The sequence below is a fragment of the Osmia bicornis genome, chromosome 2 (assembly GCF_907164935.1).
Source record: "Osmia bicornis bicornis chromosome 2, iOsmBic2.1, whole genome shotgun sequence".
Lineage (NCBI taxonomy): Eukaryota > Metazoa > Arthropoda > Insecta > Hymenoptera > Megachilidae > Osmia > Osmia bicornis.
Genome location: NC_060217.1, coordinates 3450210 through 3476233, shown reverse-complemented (window position 1 = coordinate 3476233; position 26024 = coordinate 3450210). Strand labels below are relative to the sequence as shown.

The window sequence follows — 26024 nt, the reverse complement described above, 5'->3', positions numbered from 1 at the left end:
GGCAGACCAAAGGGTAAAGCCCTTAAGGAGCTACCGATATTGTTCTGCGTGAATTCTTGGCGAAATGCTAATGCAACGATATTGCCAATTATGTGCACCGTTCCCTGTGAAAAATTCGTTTTCGTTATTAACTTTCCTTTTTAATAAAATTGCACTAGCTCTAATTTTCGTCGAATATTTCGCTATTTCAATTTAATTTTGTGGGACCTCGTAGAATGTTGAAAATAAGGAATCGTGGAATTTATGGAATATTTGCAATTTGAAATTCACTGTATTTCTGATGTTACGTTTTCCATGGAAAATGTGAAATAATTCCGGATTTCGAGGAAACGAAAGAAAGGCGCGACAGAGGTATGCACGCTTGAAAAATCAAGAATGGAAGAAATGAATCGCAAAGGGATTCCGTTTTCACGACGTTCGCGAAACGCTAGATGCACTTCGCATTCTTGAAACGCATTCTTCGCTATCGGTTGTGGAACGCAAAACAAGCGAATAAACAAGCAACAGCAAGTAACAGCATTTCGTAGCAGGGTGACATGAAAGTTTCGCCTTCTTGCTTTTCACCTACCGTACGCTTCCTTTTCCGCATTTTCTCGAATCTCTCAATATTTTACTTGGAGATAAATACCATGTTGCGTTTCTGTTTGACTTCTCCTTTGCTTTCGTTTCGAGCAGCGACGAATTTCTCTGACTTCTCAAGACGAATATTTTTCCTTGATCTTTGCTTTCTCCCTTATTAAAGTTGAAAACGATTTCTTTTCCCCCAAAATGTGTCGTGCTTAATTGAAAACCGGACGATTGAAAGCAATTTTGCCTCCTTTTTTTCTTTTAAAATTCACTTGAATATTATCCTTCAGTTTACCTACCGTTTAAAATAAAAATCATTTCTCCTAGTATTTTTAATCACCATTCCAAGTATTTCAAATACAAAGATTTTATTTTGAACAAAGGCAACAGGTTAAGAATAGAACGCACAAGGAATGCAGTTAAAGACAGTGTCCTTAACATCCTCTTCCCCTCAGTAGACTTTTCAAGAAACAGGATTCTTAAACCAACTAAACGTTTTCCAACCCTCCGTTGAACTATGCAACCGTGGAAATAAAAATTGAACGGTCGTTAAGATCTAAACCGGGATCCAGGAAATTCCACTGGATAGATCCTTTCGCTACCTGTATCCCGGGTCCCGGCGACGAACTCGACGAACCGTCGCCAGTGTGATTTGCCTTCGGTCCATTTGCAATCGGAAACGGCCTTAACTTTCCTGCCGTTTGCGGCAATGCGTTCCATTAACCTAACTGAGAGGAGAAGCGAAGGGTGAGCCCTGAGAAACGGAAGGGAAAAGTATGAGGGCGAAGGGTGAGTTTTAAGAAGAGCCGGAATCGCCTTCACGGCAGACTGCCTCCCTGTCCGACTCTCCTCGGCTTCTTCGACCTGCCTAAAGAAACTTTCCTTCTATCTTTTCCTTCGCAACTCTACCATCGAACAATAGCTGAAATCTGTTCTTCTTTTCCGCAAACTCATTTGTGGAATTCCTCTCCTTTTTTGCCGATGAAGTTCATTAATAAAGGGTTCTGGTTTGGTGTTCGATAAAATTATTTGATAATCCAAAAGGGGTTGATGTTGTGAAATTGGGCTAACGTTAAAGGCAGAATTATTTCTGATAAAATTATCTCGGCAAAATTGTAATCGCACGTGTTCCTTTGTTCAACCATACTGATCGCTATCGTTGAAAAGAAATCCAGTTGAAGATCGTAGATATTTCTAAAATGAAAAGTGGGTCACGTGTCGGAGCGAATTTCCCTTATCCCCAATGACTGGTCTGCCGTGTTCGTGCTTCAAAGCGACTTTATGGACAAGCTCGAAATTCGAGCGGAGACCGAATGGCCATTTTACGCACGACCAAGACGATATCACGGAAAAATGAACTTACGAACGGTGAAATGGACCGATGAAACGGAAAGGAAGGAAGTCGGCTGTATCGTACAGGGGATAGATAAGATACGTAACCATTTTCACCGAAACACGCTAGGGGTTGTAAACGAAAGGAAAAAACATCGGATCTTATCGAATGTATATTTCGTAAAAATTTTAAATATTCCAAACGTGAAATGCTTTTACAAATCTGGTTTCTCATTCTCACGTTATAATAATTAATTTGTAAATTCTTCTACCTTTCTTCTCGTACGGAAATCGTCTGGTACGCAAACCACGCGTTTCCCGCGGTTCTCGTTCACGAAAATTAGATTTCTTTTCGTACATCGAAGGAACATGTTCTTGACAGTACAGATATGTCTGACAGGAGGGGGATAGGTACGTGGTCGGGTTGCAAGATTCTAGCAGGAAACTGATATACGTGGATGCGGTGATCGTTCGAAAGGGCGAGAGATAAAGTTAATTGAATGGCTCGGTCCCGGCGTGAACTGCCGTTTTGTCGTCCGGTTTTCCTCGTTTCTGGTCAGAATCGTAGTGGCGCGCTTCCCTATCGCCCTGATTTATACCATCCTGTCCCAGATCCTGCTAAACACTTCGGATCTTTATACCTCATGAATCGAGAAAGAAAAATTTCTCACGCTTCGTTCTGCTACTTCATCTGAAACATAGAAAAAAACCAATAAAAGTCTCATTTCTAACTTTTCTTGAACGAAAAGTCGACTTCAATTTCAAGCGAGTCTCTCTTCCGGTGATCGATAAGTTTCATCCGTACGAGCCAAGATCATGGCAGTTCGCAATTTGCTTCCAATAAAGGTTTCTCTTGCAAAGGTTAAAGAACCTGGCTACGATGTTTCCTGCCCTCCCTCCTATACTGGCTTCTGAGCTTTTCGAAGTGGAAAACCGGCCGTCGCGACGGCGCCGCACATCCACGTCCACACACGAGCGTACAGACGCGTTCGATACAACTCGTTGTCCGTTAGCGACACGACACGGCATCGTGGTCGTTGCTCTGATCTATCGTAATCTGTTCACCGTTGAAATTGTCTTCCTAAACGAGAGTTGGCCTAGGTCGATTACCGTTCCAGATGGCTCATTGTTGCGTTTATGCGAGGGTGGTGCCGATCATACTCGGAACGATAGTTCCAGCGCTACCCGAACCGTTTTCATTTATTGCTCGCACGCGACGTTTATACCGCGAATCGACGGATTTATTTACGTCCAGCTCCGTGTCCCGGGAATATTGTATTAAAAGTAAACAGGTGAATCGATGCGTAATCGACGACAAGATGATATTTGAACAGCATCAAATGTAAAGCTTTCCGTTGATTTATCGAATGAAAAACTGCGTTGGATAACTGTTCTTCTTTTCGTAATTAACGCTGATTGCTGTGTTTTTGAGTTAGTTTTCATGTCCAGTGAAACTTCGGATTAACGATTGATTTTTAAGAAATATCATGGATTATCGGTGATTCATAGAACCTGTTATTAATAAATAAAAATTCACTCGATATGGTACTCCGCAAGTTATCTACATTTTGACTTTTATTTACTGAAAGAAATAAACGTCTTAAGCCTCGACGTGGCGTAGATTTCTTTGTGGCGAGTGTAATGCAAATCGCGCGTATATCACAAGGTAGCATTCTATTCGAGATTTTAATGTCGCCCGCTGAGCGGAACCGCGAGTACCCGGGGTAACATCCGGTTTACGCCCCCGCAGACTAGCCCCGGTATAATAATGATTATCCTGTCGTCCTGCGCATTAAACTTACGACTTCCCTACGCCAGCAGCGACTTTGCCTTCGTATCCTGGCTCCATAGGGACCACGGTACTCATTAAAGGGAAGATGAATTCATTTCTTCGATGATGTATGAGTCCTTCATCTATTTCGATCAGGAAATTTAATGCTCAAAGCCGTTCCAGTCTTGACGGATGAGCGAACATTGATCATGCACGTGCGTGCACGACACCAATTGAATGTTATTGTGTTGTAATAACTTATGTGCTTTATTCTTCCTGTTCGGTTGCCTTCGTAGACAATTTCTTACCGAATGAGAAGGAGAGAACGTGGGTAGTGACTTATAGGGATTATCCTTATGTAAATCTTAGTTTTATTATCTCGTGGAGTGTCTTTCATTGAATTCTTGATATCTTAATATTTCTTACGCTCTTCGGCATTTCAAATTCTGTGTATTCATTTTTCATTTTTGCAAGTTTTCTAAGTTTCTTCTTTCAGATCCCATCGATTTCGCTTTCAACCGGTGTTTAACGATACAGACTCGAGTCAAAATCATAGACGCCGGAAATCGCAATTTTTCGGCTACAACCACTCGTTCGTTAACGGGCTCGATCGCGCGTTTCTTCGCGAGATAACAATGGGACACGATAACAGGCGCGAGGAAATCGCGTAACGAGGCTTCGCGATGGCGTTGACATATCGCGGATATTTGCATGCACCCGCAATTTATCTCGTGCGTCCTCGTAAAGTGAATCTTAGAAGAAGTTGGTAGCTCGAGGAGCAGAGACGAGGTGCAAGGGGAACGAATCCTCATCAGTCATTCATTCCCGCGGGAAACTGCGTGGACACGTTTCTCGTGCAGCTATGAACACCCTTCTTTCGCTCGAAGTCCTTAACGATTATCGATTAAGCGAGCGAAATGATGACCGAGAGTGTCGGACAGGAAACGGGAAACTTTCCGAGTTTCCACGGTGACGCCGCCACTGGTGATCCTCATCATCGTCGTTTGGTCTCCCCAGGGGTTAATTGTTGACAGTGATTTCGACTCGGATGATTTACACCGCGGAAAGTTCACTTTCTCCGTTTTACACCGTGAAATATTCGTTTCCCAGTGAATAGAGCATGCGACTACACTACGGAGTATAATTTTCACGGGAGCAGATACAACGTCGGGTAGAATCCGTCTTAGGAACGCGTTCGGGCAGACGCAATTTATCATTGTTGAAGCAGACTGTACCCCGTTCGCGTTCGCCAATTAAGACGATTCCGGAGTCAATTTTCCTCTGTAAAATATCAGCTTGATTGATGGCCGCTCGACGAAGGCGACAAGGATGCGTTATTAAATATTATTTTGCAAAAAGTCGGTGAAAAGCCGGCGGTGCTGTCGTTAACGCCATTAATCATCGCTCATCAAGATGGATCGATCAATTTACTGTAAGTGGCATAAATCGTCGAAGAAAACGTTGTAGCATTTTATCGATTAATCACCTGGACGTGTTAACCGGCCGATCCTTCCTCGTTTTCAGAGGACTTCTTTCGAAGTTGCGTAATCGTTGAAAGTCGTCCCCGATTATTAATCGCCGCTGATTAATGACATCTCTGTCCGGCGAATAAAGAAAATTTATTATAACGGAATACACCGTGTTCATCGAACAACTGTTTCGCGACATCTGCCTCGTTAAACACGCTCGATGTTATGTGGGTCACGGTGTTACGGGACTTCGAATTTAATTTTGGTCAGCTGATTGAAAAGCGGAGGAAGATAAAAATATTTTGAACACCATGAAAATTGATAGGCTTTTATACTTTTATTAATCAAATTTATGATATGTCGTACCAATCATGGATCTGTCTTAATTTTTGGTAAAAGTATTCTTGATTTATGCAGCCGAGAGTAAATAATTGATGGTATTTTTGCGTGGACACCTTCAGCTGCATTTTCGAATAACTTTCTCTTTACAGTTGCATTATTGATGAATGTTCGAGGAGAAAATAAAATACACGACCAAGCGATTACGCAAATCGTGGAATGTTGCAAAGATTTCTCGAATTCTTGAAAGTATCAAACAGTCGGGCAAAGATCTCGTTTCCTCCGGCTCGTTAACTCGCGGATGGTATCGTAGCAAAGTATTCCCCTTCATAAACGAAATAACAACGGCGCGGGAACCACGGTACTCTCGATAATCGCGCTAATATTCTTTGTTTGCCGTTCTGCAACTTTTTGGCCAGCGCGCAGCGTGTCGAGGGTTCGAGCTAAAGCTGATGGGGTGCGCCATCGCCGGGGGTGGATTAAAATTTTACGTCAGGCTGCTCTTCGAAAAACTTTAACCCTCGTCGCGTTGAGGCTTCTGCCCCCTCGTGAAACCGCTCTTCAAGAGGAAAGCGACCACGAATCTTGGGAAATTTACGAGCAGAGGAATATGAAGATAGAGGTGATAGAGGTTCGCACCAAAACATCGTCGCCTATATGCATTCCCTTTCTTTTAAAAATGATTTTGTGTCGCGGTTCGAAAGCTTATTTTGAAAATTTATTATTTCACATTTTTTAAATTTATTTTCACCACCGGTGTAAACGTGTTGTAAAGATGGCGATCTCGGTGATAGTCGGAATAATAATTGAACGGAAACGTGTGGTTTCGTTGCGGTTCCTACGCGCCATAATAAATCTCTGATATCGAGAAACGTAATCATCGTACAACCTGACTCTCACCTCCTCTCCTTTCCACCGGAACACGACGAGAAACTTCATGGATCCGGCGTGGAAAAAGCGAGATTTACCGATCCACCCACGCCTCCTTCAATTATATGCGAAACCACGCGGATGGAAAGAATCTTGTCTTCGCGCACACGAGCCTTTTAATTAACCAATTTTTTTGAAGCTTAATTACCCGGTTCGTTATTCCCGCAAGCATTTCCTTTACATTTTGCCCTCGTTTCTCGTCGGTGCTCATTAGGTGAACATAATTCCTTGTGAAAATAAAAATTGGACTGATTTTGGTTTTTAATTTTCTCTTTGTTACATGAAAACGAAAGTACAAGCGACGGATTCTGATTGCGCGTACTGGTGGATTGTTTGAATATTTAATTGAACACGTTATTGTTGGCGCGGCTCGGCTTAATGAATAACTATTTTAGAGCACGGGTGGGCGTTGTAGATTGGACGTCGAGCGAACGGATGTGGTTTGATTTAAATACTGCGCGAAACCGTACGAAGGGATGTGGGAAAGTAAACAAATGTCGATTTAATTAGAACGAGCTTTAGCTGAAAATTCTGAAGCTCCGCTAGTTGATATCCCCGCTAAATTCCACGTAAGCTCGCAAATTCGTACGAGCGGTAATTTGTCACTTTCATTAGCCGGGATTAAAGTTTTGCAATTATTACGAAAGTTAATTAGAAAAATAGTTAAATAATTCTTAATTAATTCCATTGAATTTTATTAAAGGCGGTCGTAATAAGAATTTGAAAGGGTTGAAAAATTCTGCATCTTAATTCATTACCGTTCAGGTTCAGTTAGAAGAAAAGATTTGAATTTAACGCGGAGTTAATTAAAGTGGCCAAGACCTTAAAGTTTCCAAAGGGAGAAGAAAAGTAATTGAAAGTATTACCGAACGATTCGATCGATTTATGCGATTTTAAAGAAGAAATCGACAGGAAGAAGTGATTAAGGGTAACAACATCGTTCTCTCGAATAGCAAGTTTGAAACGAAGGAGTTCATCCAGCTGGCCCCTTTACTTAGGTCGCCTGCTGAGCGCTGTTAAAATCTTGCCAAACTTATAATGAAGAGATTTTTCGCCGAGTGTACGGCGCAACCCCAGACGTGGTTAATTAACATTTTGTTTGCAACCGACAAGGTTAGATCGGGATAGCCTTCGACGTTGTGGAAAATTATTAATATCGCCGGCGATTAATTAAACCGTTGGTAACTAATTGCCGTGGGCCGATGTTGAAAAGAATTTTCATTCTGTTATACGAAACAGCTGGGGCTGATTGAGTGGTCAAACAAATTTAAGAACGAACTTCGCTTTTCATATTTTTGTCCTACGATTTTACAATGATAAATCCTGGAAATGCAATTTCCTGATCTTCCACTCGGAAAACCCTCGATGAAAGATTTGCAAGCTATAAAAAAAATGAGAGAGGTATGTTATTTAAAACTCGAGCTGTATGCAACTGGCGAGCAATTTCCTCCCGTTCGAATTTATTTCGCATTAAGTCACAGGAACGAAGGCAACGGGCAAAAAGAAGGGTCGCGGAAGTCGCGAAAAGTAAACGGAAGCGAGAGAAAATAAGAGAGCCGGAGAAACGGACGTCGATAGACGACTTTGACCGATAGAGACGGAAAGGCCGTGTACGGTGGGAATTGAAGTTCACGGAGACGTGGAACTTGGAACAGGAAATGAGCGTGTCAACGGGGAACGCGATAGGAACGCAAACAACAATCTCTGAATGATCGGAATTTCTAAAGAAATTTTTATTGTTGTCGCTCCGTATTATCGCGACGAATTCGTATGATCAAAGGTACTCGACAGAAACGTTGCTTAATTAGAGAGTTATTGAACGCAAGGGTTGCAAGAATTTTCAAAGAAAATTCTCGTTAGTGTGATTTAACTTATCGTTTGTTATTTGAAAAATGAATAAACATTGCAACAACGATAGAGCGTGTGGAAAGGAAGGGCAGAAGAATAAAATGTTGAATTGACGAGACGTTCGATGGGGAATAAAAAGAAGGAACGGAACGTTGAATAGAAAGCAAATATAAGGGGAATTGGATAAAATCACACGTGTATATGGCACTCGACAGGGAGCTCCTTAAAAATATAGACGTATATCCTCACCGTGATATCTAGTCTATTGAACACGGCAATAAGAGAGTTTTCCATCCTGAAGCTTTCTGATACGCAGACGTTTCAAGTATTGAATATCAAAAGTTGAATTTTCAATGTTATTAAAAAACTTGAATCTCTTAATTGACGTCGAGAAACAGACACTTTCACTAGTGGAATTAATTCTGATCACTTAAATTTTTACTTAAATTTCGCATTTATTCAAATTATTTAATATATAATCATTTATATTTTATATTCTAATCATTGTTTTCTAATTTTAGGGCGTCGCTTATATGAAAAAATTAGTAAAAATACCATTTACAGCCATACTTTTATTGTACAATAAAAATTACAATTTAAAGAAAGAAATTGATATTTCGTTGAACAATATAAAATAACAATACAGTTTAGATCTTTTTAAATAAAAATTTTAAAACATTTACAAACCAAATCATATTTAGCATAATTTGGCATATCAGAATATGAAATAAAGAATATTTTTATCCAAAGTGTATAATAATAAGAGAAAATGTAATAAAAAGGAAGAGGAAATAGAAAGGCAACCACTGGAAAGCAACAAAGTTGAGGTGAGAGGGCTACGAGTGATGATGACTAATGTACGTGCGAGCAATTTACATCCCACTTTGCAAGAAGATATTCTTCGTTCCTGGTCTCCTCCTTACGACCCTCCTTTCTGTCTCAACCCCTCCCTGCTCACCGTTTCACCCCTCTTTCTTCGGTTCTTGCCGTGTTTCCTGTCTGTGGAGGCTGCCCTCGCGCCGCGTGCACATCGTTACCCTCATGTCTGCAACGCGAACAACCATCAAGCCGACGTTTTGGCAAATTGCCTCTGTTTTTATCGCGCGGGAATATTTCCGCGGCCTCGTCGAGCGTCGAGGAGACGTCGAGAGACGTCGCGATGCTCGGTGCCGGTCAAACGAAACTCATTTTTTCTCCCCGCTTGATATTCGAAAAGGGAGACACGAGGGAAGCCCTCAGGAGTTTCTCTCCGTCGAAATGTTTCGTTTTGCCAACGAGTTTCATGGTCCCGTCGGTGAGGAACTCGTGATTGGTCAGCAGGAAACGTTTCATTGGAAAGACGTTACTTTCGGGAATTCAAGGGGGCTCGTGTTAATTAGACCGCGACGAATTCAGACGCGACTCCGCTGCTCGGTTCCGCGCGAAAATTAACATTTCGCGAGTGTCCGGTACACCCCCGGGATACCCGACGACGTTTCATTTGATAGGGTGATCCTGTGCACGATGTAATTATTTGAAAAGTAACACGACGCCGCCCTGCGACCCCGTGTACCAGCTGATGTTTATGCAAATTTCGCAGAGGGTTGCGACCGTGGTAGGAACTAGCGGAATATTTATAAGAAAATTCTGAATAGCTTTATTACACTAGTAATATGGAATATATTTTATCACATCTGTGATTATGTTTACTATAACTCGGCAGAAAATTCCAACGCGAATAAGTAAAGAACAGGAATATTCCACGTGGTTGAAAAAGAATGTTAATTCGTCGGACGAGAACAAACGTGCATCGAAGAAAGATTTACATGAGAAAGCGCAAGATCCTGATATCTTGAATTTTAACTGCGCTGTTGAAGGCTAGGTCGATATATGTTAATCCCCGGATATTTATGTGAGACACGGGGAAGCCTTATTGATGACCTTACCGCGACGTTACACGCACCGAGTCGGTCTTGCTTTCGCGATGAAAAATGATAGACCGCGAGGAAAATGAAGCAAATGGCGAAATATATTCTTTTTTTCGAGTTCGCCGATTTTTCTTGCTCTTACGATTCGAAGCATCAAAAAGTGGTTAATCAAAAACTGTTGAATTTCAGTATGAAATCTTTTTAGCATGAAAGCGTCGAGGTCTGTCGGACGGAGTATCTTACTAATTATTATTTACCTGTCCGTGAAGATAGAAGTAATTATACCGTGAGACGGGCTCCTCACTATTTAGGATAATTATTCCATGCATATTTTAACAATTCGCCGTCTGGCCCTTTGAATCTTCATAGCGAATTACTTATTGTATTGCAAATGTACATTGTGGCTGACAATAACGCGATTAAGCCGTAATAATCGCAGGAACGAAGGTGAAAATTCTATTTTGTCGCGTTCCTTGACACACTCTTCTATTAAATTAGCTCACTTTCTCTCTTGGCCTCTCGTTGTCATTTCCTTCGTTCAATTTCTATCGCGGTTTTATCAACCGTCAGGGTAATTTGTTACCATCTCCCCTGTTTCGTTCACCCCTTCTTACCGTCACGCCCCCCCGTCGTTCTCAAAGCTGCGTGAATACAGAACCGAGGGACAGACTCGAATAATAATGGAAAAATTTAATGATAACAAGGTACACAATTTGAAATAAAATTTGTAACATTTAATGATCAATTTTAATACTTTTTAAAGTATTAAAGAGTAGGGTTAAAAACGAGATAGACTCGAATAATAATGGACAAATTTAATGATAACAAGGTACAGAATTTGAAATAAAATTTGTAACATTTAACGATCAATTTTAATACTTTTTTTTTACACAAAGTGCATCGTTCTGTTTTATGGAAACAAATGAAAGTAACTAGCTTACGAGAAGCCTACGACGACCAATGAACCCAACAGAACAACGTTCCCACGTTGAAATTCAAATTTTAAGGACGGTACGTGCGCGTCGTATAATTTCCATCAGCCGCGCGCGTTCAGGATCTGTTTTGAAAGGATTACGCTAGAAAGGGGTGCGTTCGCGAGGGACGAGTCTGTTCTTTGTTGTCCCAACGATGGATCGTAAGGGTGGATCTTCGATGAATCGATGTTAACGGTGCGCATGATACAAATCTGCATAAATAATAATCGCTCTTTTACGTGGTATCTTTATTACACCTTCGAAGAATAAGCAATTTGATTGCAAATTGAAAATTATTGTTTCTTCTATGTTTTAAATGTGGCGAATGAAATTTATTAGAATGCGTGTTCGTGTCCAATCGATGATCCAGGCTATATGTAATACGAATCAGGACAACGATATATCAATACACGGCTAGTCCTCGAGGCGACAGAAGTAAATTCAAAGGCGTCGGGGATGAAGGATGGCTATAGACGGGGAAGAAAAGGGCTGAAAGGGAGGGCAGAGAGAGAGAGAAAGTCGAAAGGACGAAAGGAAGAAGGGACACTACCCTCCGGATTCCATGGCGCCGCGACGTCGCAAACATTCTAAAGGTAGGATATCGCCTCGACGACGTCGAACCGTGTCTCGTTGCTATATCGATCATTAATACGATGAAAAACAATCGGGGACGAGAAACGCAGAACCCTCGAGTAACGTCTGGCATCGTCGAGAAGATTGTATTTCTTCTCGGCCGATTTTTTGTTATCAATCATTACCCGACCGGTTGTAAGAATCGATTAGAGAGGTAGCTTTATGGGGTTGGAAGCTGCGACAGAACAGGGATCGTAAAATGTCGTTTCATGAAATTGTATTCTGCTTTTCTTCGTTTTACACTGACTTACGATGTTATTTCTTTCCTCGAAAAAAAGGTTGAGCCTGACGATTTTTTGCAATTACTTTATACTGTTATTAAATGAATTAATTAGTTTTCTTAATTTTAACAGAATTATGTTTGTATTGTTATATAAAAATATTGTATCTCGAGTAATTTATTTCGTTTCACTTGTCGAATGCACGAGTATCTCAACGAACGTGTAAAACGAGTTTCTTATTTTCTGTAAATCTTTGATCTATCCAAGTTCGCGCGGTTGAATTACTTTCCAGTAAAGCGGAGACGCTTCCCTCGTGCGACGCGATAAACGTTAAGGTTTTTAATCGTCCACGAGGATACTCGCGTGGCCGTGCTTGATAATTTTAAAATGTACTCTTCTCGACGTTTTCAACCCCAGCAGGTATCTCCGGTGACGAGGGTTGCGGCGAGGGTGAGACGGGCGGGCACAGTAAAAATGTCGTAAAACCGCTTCCAAGGATTACTCGGGAAAAGCGTGGAAATTCACGCGTATTTAAGCAGAGGACGATCGTTATCGTTGCATAAACTTTACTTTCATTTGTCGCCGGCGGAGTTTTAACATTGTACGTGTCGCCGATAAAAATCTACCCTGGACCGGGGGTGGTTCTCGAACTTCCGTACTGTTCGGACGTGAAAATTGTTTTCTCCCTGAAAGAAAAAGTGAAACGTAATCTCTGTGTTGAATGCTTCGAGAAATTTAGCATTGAAGCTTCCTTGAAATTGAACTTCTTTTTTGAACTACGTTTAAAGTTGAAAAACGATATTATACTTTGAGTATACATTGTTGAAATTGTTAATTTAAATATTAAAATTTCCAAAAGTATCTCTCATCCTTCCACTTTAGAAATGTAAATATTCTTCGAAACCCTTTAGCAATTATGGCATTCTTTAATTACCCAAAAGCTTCGCCAAACAGAGGCTCTTCATTTAAATCCTAACCCATTAACCCGACCACTAAAATATTCATCTTCCCCGTTTGTAAATGAGAAACGAAGGAAATTCAGTCGATCATGACATGGAGCCTTCAAACAAAGAAAAACACACGGGAGACCGCAACAGGAAAGGGTTGGGAAAGCGGAAACGGCGGCTTTCCGCGGAAGGGTCGCGCGTATACGAAGGGGTTGAACCGGTTATGCTCGCGGATGCGCGTAAAGGGCGCGAAACCCTTTAATGGATTTCGACCAATCCTCTTTGGTCGAAACGTGCACGCGCGTTCCTGATAATCGAGTGAAATTCGTGCTCGTGCAAGCCGCGCGCCGCGACAATTGTCGTCATCGGTCATTAATTGCTGTCCTGTTTCATCGGCTACGTCTGGACGCTACCCTTCGAAGGGGTGAGTTCGTTGACGAACCAAAGGGAATGAGAGATGGTTTAATACACAGGTTTATAATAACTGTAATCGTGTTGAAAAAATATAAACTTTTAATTGCCCGGTAGTCACCAATTAATTACAGTTCGGATAACGAAGTTTATTCATCATCCAGGTATAGAATCGTGAATATTGATCTGAAATCGCATTGTCATCTTACACGCTTTGGATTTACGCTCCATCACAGAGAACGCAATCTTACACCTCGAGTCATCGCGTGATTGCATGTCAATTAATCGCACTATATCGGTATTCGGTTCGAGTCATCATCGGGATTTGAACGCCATCAGTTGGGATTGATCAAAGGACTGTCCGTTCAAGATCGATCGAGTTTCATGCGTTGCACGTTTCAATGATTCCTCGAATCCGTGCTCACGAATCGTTGATTGCCCTACGAAAATTCAACGGTTCATAGAAAGCAATTAATTCGACGATCAAACGGGATTATTGACCTCTCGATCGGCTCCTCTATCATAAATATCGTGCGTCGAATTTCGAGCAGAGATCTTAATTGCAAATGACATCCGCACTGATTCAGATTCGAGAACTATGATTTCGTTGAAATTATTGTTACTCAACTTTCGTATAACAATAGTGGTGTTCAGAGACGCGTTTGCTTGGTAGCGGCGAGACAAGAGGCCGAGAATTCTCCTGGGACACTAAATCGTAGCCCACTAACCCATTCTAATCGCTAGTACAGAGACTAAGTAATGACTAATGACTGAGCCACATTAGGGGATGAAACAGTGCACGTTGTGGTTTACGATGGCGCAGCTGATCGGTACATAACTTTGCACTTTGACCCGCATCGTTTCTGCGTGTTGCATCGAATCCGGAACAGTATGCTCATCGTTTCGAACAATGAATGTCATTGTACGACTAAACGGCGATTTATGTTTGCTCGGGTTTGTCACAGAGGTATCTTGGAACAACGTTACACCCCATATGTCTGGAAATACATGAAATTTTCGTGGACTTGAATTACTTTCATTTTCTTCTCCCTTCAAATAACATGAAAGGTAATTAAAGATTTTGTGTTTGGTGTCATTACGAATGAATTGGATGTCGCAATTGGGTATTAGGTATTACAAGCTCATAAATAGATAATTAATACGGCTGATATCAGAGAACGATATTATCGCGCTAATCGAGTTAACACGCGAAAATCCATACCCCTTTCTCTGTATATTATTGCTATTTTTCCCCTTTAAATGAACCAGATAACGCGAATTACCCCTATTAACTATCGATTGCATTGTTTGATATCAGTATTATGATATTACTGAATTATTTGTATCTACAGACCCTGATATTATAAACTAATTTCAACCCCGCTGTTCAATCGAGTAGTCTCCGTTGATTGGTTCTGAAAATTTCAGCTTGGAATAAAATTTAAACAATAGAAAGCTTCGGTCTAAAATATTTTGTAGCTTTGTTACAAACAAAAATATTCGTTGGTTTGGAACTGGAAAAACATGACAATCTGAATTGCAAAATATTTAGTTCTCTATTTGAAAATTGATAAAACAATGCTCGAAAAAGTTATTTATGAACGAACAACCGAGATAATAGCCCGTTTCGACGAAAGGACTCCGCTATCGTGACGATAACAGTGATAACTTTTTTTTACGCTTTCGACGTTTTCGATAGTCTGCCCGAGTTTTCCGGAGGGGTGAAAGTCAAAATGGAAATCCCGCGACGAAATTCAACGTTGCTCGTGCGTTTCTCCATTCGCTCTTCATTCTGGATGTACATACGAGCACGGCGGGGGAAAAAAAACTGAATGGTCGAAGTATTTCTAGTATTTCAATTCGTGCCGATACCGTTCGGGAAACAAGCCAGACAACGATAAATCGTTGCGAATGGCGGACAACGAACGCGAATTGCTCGACGAACCGACGATACGACGAAAATCTACGTTCAGATCGAGAAGGACCTGTCGATGAATCGTGCACTTGCTTTGTTACTTTTTCACCGACGAATTGTAACTCGCTTAGAATTAATTAAACGATGCTATTGTAGTCGACTGATTGGATATAACTCGTAGAAAATTCATGCAAATATGTATTAATTCTTTGTCTCCGATTCCTTCACAAATTTAATTCTACAAAAAATCAGAAGACACGTTTATCGTCGATCGGTAAAGGATATGCTCGATTATTCGAAAGAAGGCTCGGCCAATAAATCGCCCTTAATGATGCGGGTTATACCTCGAAATTTAAACTAAAACCCAGAGATCGCCAGTGGACCGTTCGACCCTACGTTATTCCGGCTATCTCGAGGCCGCACCCCCGCATTCGCGGAACAACCATCGTCGCCCTACGCTTTATACGCCCAAAAGGTTTTTATCGGGGAGGGTGCACTACGGGGCCCCTTTAATTAATGGCCAGGCACACACGGGCTCAGAGGAAACGGGGATGCGCTCGTCTCGCTCCTGTTGGTCGACCAATCATTTGGAGAAGCATCACCGTTTCCTGGCGCTTATACCGAAGAATAAAAGGGGTGTCGTTACTGACCCACCGAGGGACGTGTCCTCGTTTAAGAAATTTTCCATAATTTCCAGGAAACTCATGCGTGACAGGTGTTCCATAACTAAGTTTAATCCTCGAATGAGGGATACTGGATCATTCAAGTTTCAATCTCAAATTTACCTTATATCGAGTTAAGAGTGTGATATTTAATAGGTTTGAAATAATTAATTAAAGTTAATTTAATGGCGAGATAAAATACGTAGATCGAACTGGAAGATGCGAAAGTCAAAGGTAAAATCATTATTAAATTTTAATGGTATTTTTAGGATGAATAAAATTCGTAATAAATTGATGTAATTAGCAAAAGTAGCAAAGGGTAGAGGATCCTTTTGCGCGTTTCAATTTTATCAGATGAAGGAATGAAGATTATAGTAACAGATTCGTAATCAATTAAATCTGATTAAAACTTTATGTTGATTAAATTCAAACAAAGAGGAGATATATTTTTTACTGCTTCTTCGTTAAAATTTATTATAGATCAAATGGCACGAAAGGTAGATTAAACGAACCGGATCTTTTAGTCTATTCTTTGAGATTCCCTTCATGTAATATTGCGTCGCACGCATGGCCGGAAACGAATAACCACGCGGAAAGCCTAAATGATTATCATTACTGCCCTACCAATTATTCGAGAAGCATCATCCAGCCCCTGTTTAGGGTCGGGACAAAGAGTAAAAGCATCAACGTTACTGACCCAACGAACAGACACGCCCCTGTTTGCGGAATACACGGTTATTCAGGAAAAATGCTTCCGTAGCAGGTGGCCGCGGAATGATAACAATTCTGACTCTTCTCTTTCCATCGTAAAAAACGCTATTTTTTATGGTTCAAGGTAACCCGAGACCGCACCCCCCCGCTCGAAGGTCAATAATTTGTCCTTTCAAGGGCCATAACGCTAAGAGATAATAAACACTAACAGTTTTATAGACATTGCACTTGAAATCAATATGTACTTAGCTATCCAAACGTGTAGACAATCAAAGGGTTGAACGCAGCCAGGAAATGCATTCACGAAATTGTATGTATCTTGCGTGCAGGTTGAAACGTTGCTAACTCACAAGTTGGAGCCTGTTCTCGAACAACAATGCAAACGAACAAGATAGCGGTTGTACCGTTGACGAAAAGTTGTTTTATTGCGTCCCGTTGATCGTCGTTGCCTCGCCGTACGTTTACAAGTCGGCAAAAGTCTTTTCATACTTTCTCACGAACAGTAAATACGATACGGTACACTGGAAAGCTCTTGAAACGTTATCATCCCGCGCTTCGTTCTTGTTCGTATTCAACGAAACGCGGCGGAGCTCAGGTTGGCCGTGTAAAAGCTCGCAAGTAGGAAACCCTCCACGCGGAATATCAAATCAAGATTTCGACTCGCTTTCCAACTGTGCCTCCTTCAACGCTTCGCGGGGCCGTGTCGTAAAAGCCGCGCGATGTTTCCTTTCCGCGACACGAACGAGTAATTTTCATATTGAGCAAAGTAAGCTCTCTTCAGGATGTAAAGGTGTTTCTGAAGATACGCTTCTCATCCTTTTGATCTCCTTTCCTGTTATTCCGTCTGCCTTAGCAATTTTCTGCACCTCGTTATCTACAATCAATTGTAGAAATATTTGTGTCGAAATCGGATGGAAAAGGAGCAAGGTTTTCTTTCGTGTATTCACCCTAATCACACAGATATATCGATCAAACGTGATAACAAGGTATCAGTTCATATTGATCCTGTTAATAGGCTAATTCCGTCGCTTAAGCGAACCTCTTACCCTTGAAATAAATCATACCGTATCAGGGATTACGTACCCGCATATGCATCAATCTACCCCTGGAAACTCCTTGATTACATCATTTTTTTTTTCTCCGAACAATGAAATAGCAGGAATTCCTCAAATGAAACAATTCCATTTCACACGCGATGCAAATACTAGGAACGTGAGTTATAATTTTCTAGTCTCTAGTTAATTGTTTTAATTTTGCTGATGTAGCAGGAATTTTGTTTCATTTTATAAATTTTCAAATATTCCTTTGTGCGATATACGCCACAAGTTGGTCTGGGTCGCGATTGACCCCCGCTCGATGCGATAAATCCCTTGACAGGCAGAAGTGGATCCGGCATTAAACGGTGGTTATAGCAATATGGTTGATCGATTTTTAGCAGGGAACAAACAAACCATCCTGCCCGGTCCCTGCGAGTAAAAAAGGGAAATTATTCAAAGGGCTCCGCCCGGTTGGCTGTCTTTGTTGCACCCTCTTTATTTCTCCCTTCATCTGTAATACGGGGCTACTTGTGTACGCGGGGTTTGCGGCAAGCACTGGTATAAGCACAGTGCATATGGGTATCGGAAACGTGCGTAGATCACGCAGGATTATTCGGACAACCCCTGCGTGGCCTAAGCTCCGTTGGATGCATGCTAATTGCCATGAAGACGTACACACCGTTGCATTATGATGCGCATACGTCATTGTTCCCGCTGCCTTTCTCCATTGCATTGTTATGCGTGGAAACGAGTCGCATGTGACTTAACACGTTACCCGTGACTGCTGGTCACGTTTCTCCGTTTTTCTCGGCGACCCGCGCGTCGTGTACCTCCTACCAAACGACTCGGTTCCTTTTCTTCTTTCTCCTTTTTCCTTTCTCTTAACTTTGACACGGGTTTTAGGATGTCTACGGTTGTTCCATTCTGTGATTTTAACACCTTCGAGCCAGGAAACACGAGTTAACTCGTTAGTCGAATAGAAATATAAAATCCTGGTGAAATTTCATTTTTAAAAATACACCCTCTCCGCGACGTTTTAACCTGAAACACTTGGACTTAGAATTTTCAAGGAACGTATGAAACACGACTGATTGGGAGCAGTGAATTTCGCCGTGAGTGTTCTGTCTTTTATACCGTCACTCTCGGACGTGCTCGAAAAAAGGAAGAACAAGGGAGGCGCAAAATTCGCCCCTTGGAACGGCCCTTCGAGGGTGGCGCGGTCTCAAAAGCAGCATCGCAGTCGATGAGAATAAAAAAAGTGCGATACACTGCTGGAGAATGAACGTGCCACGGGTCGGAAATCGCGACTTATGTTTCATTTCAACAACCATGGAAATCATTTTCATCAAAGATCTCAAATTTATCTTCGGATAAATGACTTTTTAACCATACACTCCTTAACAACCATCGTGCAAATACTGATCTGTTAGAATACATCAGGAGCAGAGTTAATTTACACACGTTAGAATAATATTCCGGTGTGGCGAAACAGACGGAAAACAAGATAAAGCAAACAAGTTGGTCGGATGAAATTCATCCGTGTCCCATTCGCGATTCGACGTCTGTTATCCCGTCTAATTGTTTCGCTTGAGAAGGAGAGTCAACGGATCGCAGGGAAACGGGAATGCCAGGGAAATTCCAGCCTCTGCCGAATCGCCCTGCGGAGCATCAACATTCAGAGAAGACGGTTCGGTGCCGAGACTTCTGTATCGATGATACGCGAACAGAAGAGACGGGCAAAGCGCCTTTCATCCTGGCCGGGATCGCACGACAGCAGAGCTTTCCAATAAACGGAGAGATCTCGGCTTTGTGACTGCCAGAAGACAGATAAGGTATGCCGAGGGAAGGAAGGGTCCTTAGCAAGGACTTTCGACGAGAGCAGGCAGCGCATATTAAATTGTTTGCCTCGCAATGTCGCCCTTCGTGGATTCTACCAGCCTCTATCGCGATATTGGCAACCTGTTAATATACTTTGCGGAATGGAGAACGGACATATCGATCGCCGAGATTCGCTTTTCCCAGGAAATGTATACATTTACCTTCTATGTATCTTCTAGTGGAAAATGTTTGAGGGTCAGAGAATTTCTTTACTTCGAGAGTGTCTCTATTACCTTTTTTAGTATTTTCACAAATTGCTCGAGATCGAACCCCTTCATCATCAAATACTTGTTTCTAATTTTGAGTGGGACATCAATCTAGAAACAAATCTCTGAATTTCAACCGTTGCTTCAGAAACTTCCCTCGTGTAATTTAATTTTCCAAGTACCATGGTAGAAGGATCCAGCAACCACAATAATCTGGAAAGCGAGAATTCCATGGTGGAAAACGGGAATCGGGTGGTAGTCGATTTGTAAATGTCACCAAACCTCAATATCACTGACCCCGTGGGCTTATATTAAAAGCAGCAGACAGCGAGAAATTCGCGTGATAAATATAAAACAGGGTTCGTGGCAACCGTGTTACGGTTTTTCGGGAAATTTTCACAAAGTCACGCCGTACGAATATTCCGTCAACGAAACGTGATCTCTCGTTCCTTCCGTGGATCGAGCGTAATAAATCACGGGAACGCCAAGCGTTTCCTGCAAGATCAGCCGAATTTTCTAAAATAAGGGTGATTTTCCAGGGTGGGAGGACGTTAACGCGACCCTCGATCGGTTTTAAAAAGCCATAAACCGGATTAACCGTGAGGGATATTGCGGGTCAATCGAAGTTATGAATTTATTAGGAGGGAGTAAACGAGATTAGCAAGCCTTAATTACCACTATTCCAGTAGGATCTGATCTTAGTCCGTCGTTATGTAATTACCGATATCCTCCATGAATAAGGAGTCTCCGAACTGATCTAGAATGATGCGAACGATTTGATCATTAAATTCTGTAATTATATTTCTCGATTTTAATATCATAATCTGCTTAAACAATCTAACATAAATGATACGACGAGACGATCAATTTCACCTGTATTAATTAAAAAAAGAATTTAACGAAGAAACAAATAAAACAAAGCAAGGCATGTATTATATATGTGTCATTTTTGAAGCGCGCAAAAACGCGAACAATCGTCAAAGCGGAGCGAAGCGTCCGCGTGGGCTACGCAGGCGCGTCGTTGAAAATCCTCCCCAAGGGTTGGAGTGAGTCAGAGCACACGGCAGGACGAAGGGAGGCCACGTTAATCGGCGATAGGCAGTCAGTCGGTCGGCAAGCAGCGCGCTTCGCGGACGTCAGCTCGGTTTTTCGAGCCGCTTCCACACGCCGATTATCGTCCCTCTTCGCGCGTGACACGACTTTCTCGACTGGTCCTCCTACGCCACCTCGCCAACGATTAATCGCTGTGTAATCAAATTGTAAATATTTAATCAACCACGAAAGGGAATCGGTATTTTTAATTGTTCGACGAAACGATCCTAATTAGATCGGGAAGCCTTCCTATAAGTGGCAGGTTGAGTAATAATCGGAATAATTGGAGGAGTGAAGATCCGTCTCGCTGTCAGCCGCAGCGAACGAGAGTATCGATGTCCGATCAACGTGAATTTGAATGACGGGGATCCTGTCCCTCGGGATATGACGACTAGCGAACCGTGTAATGGAAGTTGACAGGCGAACAGCGGATGCGTTTGAGCGACGCGAGCCAGCGAAGAGATGAGCGAGAAAACCAGCTGATGAATAGATCCGACAGATCTTTCTACCCTTAACTCGTATCCTAATCGGTAGCTCGTTTAGACGATCGTTGCCTTAGTTAGAACGTAGCGTTTCTATCAAGCTCGAAATCCTCTACCTCGAGATCGTGATATATTTTTTGTATGTATTTTCTAAGAGCAATCGAATCCACCGGATCCTCGATCGATCGTACAAACTATTATCGCTACCAGGAGTCTTCCAACCGATCAATCGTATCAACATTTTCAATCGAATTCTTTAAAAATTCAAACGCGACTAAGAGAAGCGTCTGTCTCTGGAAAGGTTGTTGCAAGATCAAAAGTAAGCATCGAAGGGCACGCGGGTTGGTCGATCGACCGGTTCCGTCGTTGCAGCTGCAACGATTTCGAAACAGCTGCGACAATATCGCGAGACGAAGAAGGGTGGCGGAGAAAAGGATTCGGGGGTGTCGTCGCGGCGCTCGAAGGTGACAGGAGAAGAAAGAAAGAGGGTGGCGGAGGAGAGGGTGGCGAGGCTGGAAAAGAAGGAGGTGGAGGGTGAGAGTGGTGTTGTCGAGAGTGGTGGTAGTGGTGGTATCGGTGGCAGTGGAACTAACGGTATCGGGGGTAACTGTAAAAATAACGGTGGTGCTAGTAGCAGCGCCAGCTGCGCCGGTGGTGTTGCCGGACTATCGTGCAGGGGTGGTACGTTACGACTTCTAAGGGGACTGGTAGAGGGCCCGATAGGCAGGGTGGCCGCACGAGTGCACCGTTGGGGAACGGCAGGAGGGGTCAATCCCTCTGCACCCTCGGAACGGGAATGTCCCGGCGGAGAGGGCACCCCCCGTCGGAGCGTCCTCGACGCCACGAAGAATCGCCGACTGATGGGCGCCAATCTCACTAAGCAGAGCAGGGTGAGTTCTTGTTACTCTGGGGTGCCGCCGTCTGCCTTCCGCTTTTCGTTTTCAACCGTCACGCGTGCCGCATCCACCTTCCTATTCTTCCTTTTGTTTCTATTTGAAATTGCAAACGAGGGCAGTGGGAGGTCAGAAATCCTTTAATTTATGGTTACTCTGTTCTACTTGATATTCGAAACTCTTGGCATATAGCAAACAGTCATGAATAATATTGACCCTCGCAGGGTTAATAAACTAAGTTAATGAACCCAATTAGTGATCTATATTACTGAGAAAAACGAGCGAAAGAGGCGGAAATTTCCTTGAAGTGTGAAAGGTATAGGTAGAAGATTAAAATAGGGTAAATGACCGAAGGGTTGATCTCAGGTATAAAAAGGAGGATAATTCACATCTGTTGTACAACAAGGGTGACGAAGGGTTAAGTCTCTCGATATTGTTAAAAGCTTTGAAGTTGAAACAAAAAGTTATGACCTTTTTCTCGAAAATCCTGGATTATAATCGCGGATTAAGTGTAAACGTCGACGTCACTTTCGAGAATGAAATATTATAAAACACGTCGCGAAAAGAGAATGAAAAAATTGTTTTAATTCCGTGCATCAAAGGAGGCGTACAAAGCTGAAATAAATGGCTCGTAGCTAGCCGTGAATGGAAGAAACAAAGAGCGTTATCATTTACGAGTTTCTCGTTGCGCTAAAATATAACGTTCAGGGATAAAGTGGAGGGCATTCGTAAGCGGAAGGAGCTCGTTCTATCATTTTTGCGGGAACAAAAGGGATTACTTTTGCAAAGTTCCTACAGGACGCAGCGCATTGTACCGTTACCACGGTGTATGCGTAATAGGGTGGGATAATTTGTTCTGGACGTTGCGGAGGATTTCCCCTGTAAAAATGCATTCGCGTCGCAAAGTTGTTTTAATATTCGTCTCGCGCTATAAGACGATAATCGCGATAAAAGTTCTAGCGAAGACATAACCGTTGTTCCGTTACAAAATTCCACTTACGACTCGATCGGAACTTTTTTATAAGTCGAAAAGCAATTTCAGTAATCACAGGGAAAGTTGTGTAATAATAGAAGGGAAGTCCGCCGTTTCTTATTCCTTCGTGAACTACCTTCGAACGTCGATTGTCAGGTGCAAGAAAGAATTTCCAATTAATAACAAGAATTAGCAGTCTTATTCAAAGTGCAAGAATCATTATTTCCCATGAAGTCTTTCTTTTCTTTTTTTAAATCATTTCTGACGCATGTCGCGTTCAGATCGTAATAAAGGGGGGTAAATTCGACGAGTAGCGATAAAAATACGAAACGGAAGAAAAAGAAGGAAAAGATAACGAGGAAAGTCACGGGCCATTTAAGCTCTGCCGCAGGTATCGCGCGTAGATATCTACGCCCATGAGAGACACCCATTCACCGACGGTTTTCCGTGCGGATGAATGAAGCATTCATACGGCTCGCGTTCGTAAAAGCCAGCGAGTTTACTTTGATGATCTGAATCGCACGGTTTCTACCGATTCAGCTTGTACGCGCCTCGGCGATTCGTATTCACGCGTTCCCTTGTTTCTTCTTTTTTTCGATCGTGATTGCCCTGCTGAATGGGAGCCAAAGAAACGAAACGTCGAGCCGTTGAAAAAGACACCCCGATGTTACTGTTGCCATCCTTTGAGCTTGATTTTTTCCAACACTAATCAAAGAATCATTTTAATAACATAGAGATGATGAATCGTGATTAGTTTACCACATTTAATTTTATTCCTCTCAGACCAATAAATGTCTGTGAGATCCGAAGAATTTCTCTGGTAGCTGTTGATCGAGTCGTTTCACATTCTTCAGTCTTCAAATTTTTCTTGGAAAAATGCCGAGAACGTAAAGTTGCAGCCATTCGTGGCACATTCCAGAGACCGGTATGCCGTTTGCATTTCCCGGATTTTATGCAGCGCGATGCAACGCGTTTACACGAAACAACACCGGTACCTATGTACAACGATTTACGAGGAGAGTCAGTCTCTATCAAGGCTGATCGCGACGATAAATCGACCGTAAATAATACGATAGCGTGGCTGATCGTCGAACAGCACGAAAGTCTAGATTCGTGGAAACGTGTCGTTGTTTCACGTTCATTTTCTAAATGACCCGAGCAGGCTACACGGTGTAACCTTTTACAAGAGCATCGTAAGTCACCGGGCTTTTATCGAGAGCAGGTAATTAGCGTCGATCGTGGAGGAACGCCAGTGAAATGGAACAGGGATTTAATTATTGCTCGACACGGGACCAACGAATTTGCATTCGCTCGTTACGTGAATTACGCTGAACAGGCTGGTTTCTTTGATAACAGCATGGAAATTATGACGGTGAAACGATGCCAAAAAAAGCCTTAATGGAAGGTAGGATTTTACGAGATGAAAACGCTTGATAGAATATTAACGAGGGGAAGGAAAATTGTGGTACACCGTAGCGAGATCGATGCTTTAAAATACATTAAAAGAAAATTTCAGTTTGTTATAATTGAAATGAAAAACATCACTCGCCCAGGGAGTTTTTGTTATTTGTATAACGAGTCGTTAAATTACGTAGAAAATTGGGTAGGTTAAAAATGATCCCAGGTCCGGGCTGGTTGTTAATTTTCCATTATTGTCACAGCTGCGACGCGAATTTTCGCACCAACATACCGGTCAGTGTATCGACCGTTTGCAAACAACGATGCAAGATTCGCCCCATGGAACGGAAAAGTACACATGACTCGCACGTTGCACCGGTAACATCGAGGTTGAGAAGTGTTAATTATCCTGTTTGCACAGTTGTGTCCACGGCACGATTGTTTGTACTGGCTACCTTTGATACCTACCCTGTGTTCGTTACTTTCTTGATTTCTACCCGGAGGATTGAATATTGTTCCACCCTTTGTTCCCTAGGAATCGTAATTATACAAATTGCAGGTTTTCTTCGTACAGTAGTTATGGAATCGTATCTGAAATCAGTCTCGAACAATAACGTGTCCACTTTGACGATGTATTCCTTTCATCGTTTTACGAGGACGGTTAATTGCCACGTAGTAGCTGGTAATAAGGCGACGAGCGAGCGTTTACATCCCCACGGGGGCACCCTTCCGCTCGGCGAAGGTGCGAAGCGTGCAAGATTTATCGCGATTCGGCACGTGACCGAGCCACTATCGCTCCCTTTGCTCCAGAAACGCTCACCTGACTTTCCAGCTTTTACTTTCCCCGTTTCTCTATCGTAAGTTGGAAAATCCGATCGCGGACGAGAATGTGCCCGTTCGTTGAATTATTAAGACCACTCTTGGGCAGGATGTTGGAGAGTGGTAAAGCGATGCTAGATCGTTCGCGGACTTCATTAATTATTTGTCGCTCGATCAGCTAGCCCTCAGTCGAAAGATGGCCCCTTCTAACTCGCCGCAACGTCGATTGGCTCGAGAGGAGAGAGTGAGAGAACGAGAGGACGTTTTCTCGCAGCTTCGACACGCACGTGCCCTGAATAAAACGCACGCGTTCCTCGTGCACGCGCGTCCCACTGAGTCACCGGGGACTTTGAACCGACGCTGCACTCCTGTCGCCGAAAAACTAGGAATACTAATGGGAATAGGTGAACGGAAGGCCTCGTAAGGGCTTCTTCCGCGTGAGATGGGCAAATCTTTATGATTGTTTTAATTGCAACTTATTGCAAATTGGAGATAATCAAATTTAACCCTTCTTCGGATTCCCAAATTTATTTCATAGATTTTCTTTGCATTTGTATTTTCATTTTTAATTGTCATACGAGAATCTTCATTGCATGCCGGATTTGAACT

General features: G+C 42.4%; 1 protein-coding gene across 11 annotated transcripts in view; it reads left to right on the top strand.

Annotated features, from left to right (window-relative positions):
• LOC114875500 overlaps positions 1 to 26024 on the top strand; it is a 210556-nt gene that overhangs the window by 158791 nt on the left and 25741 nt on the right. The gene's annotated exons all lie outside the window — the stretch shown is intronic.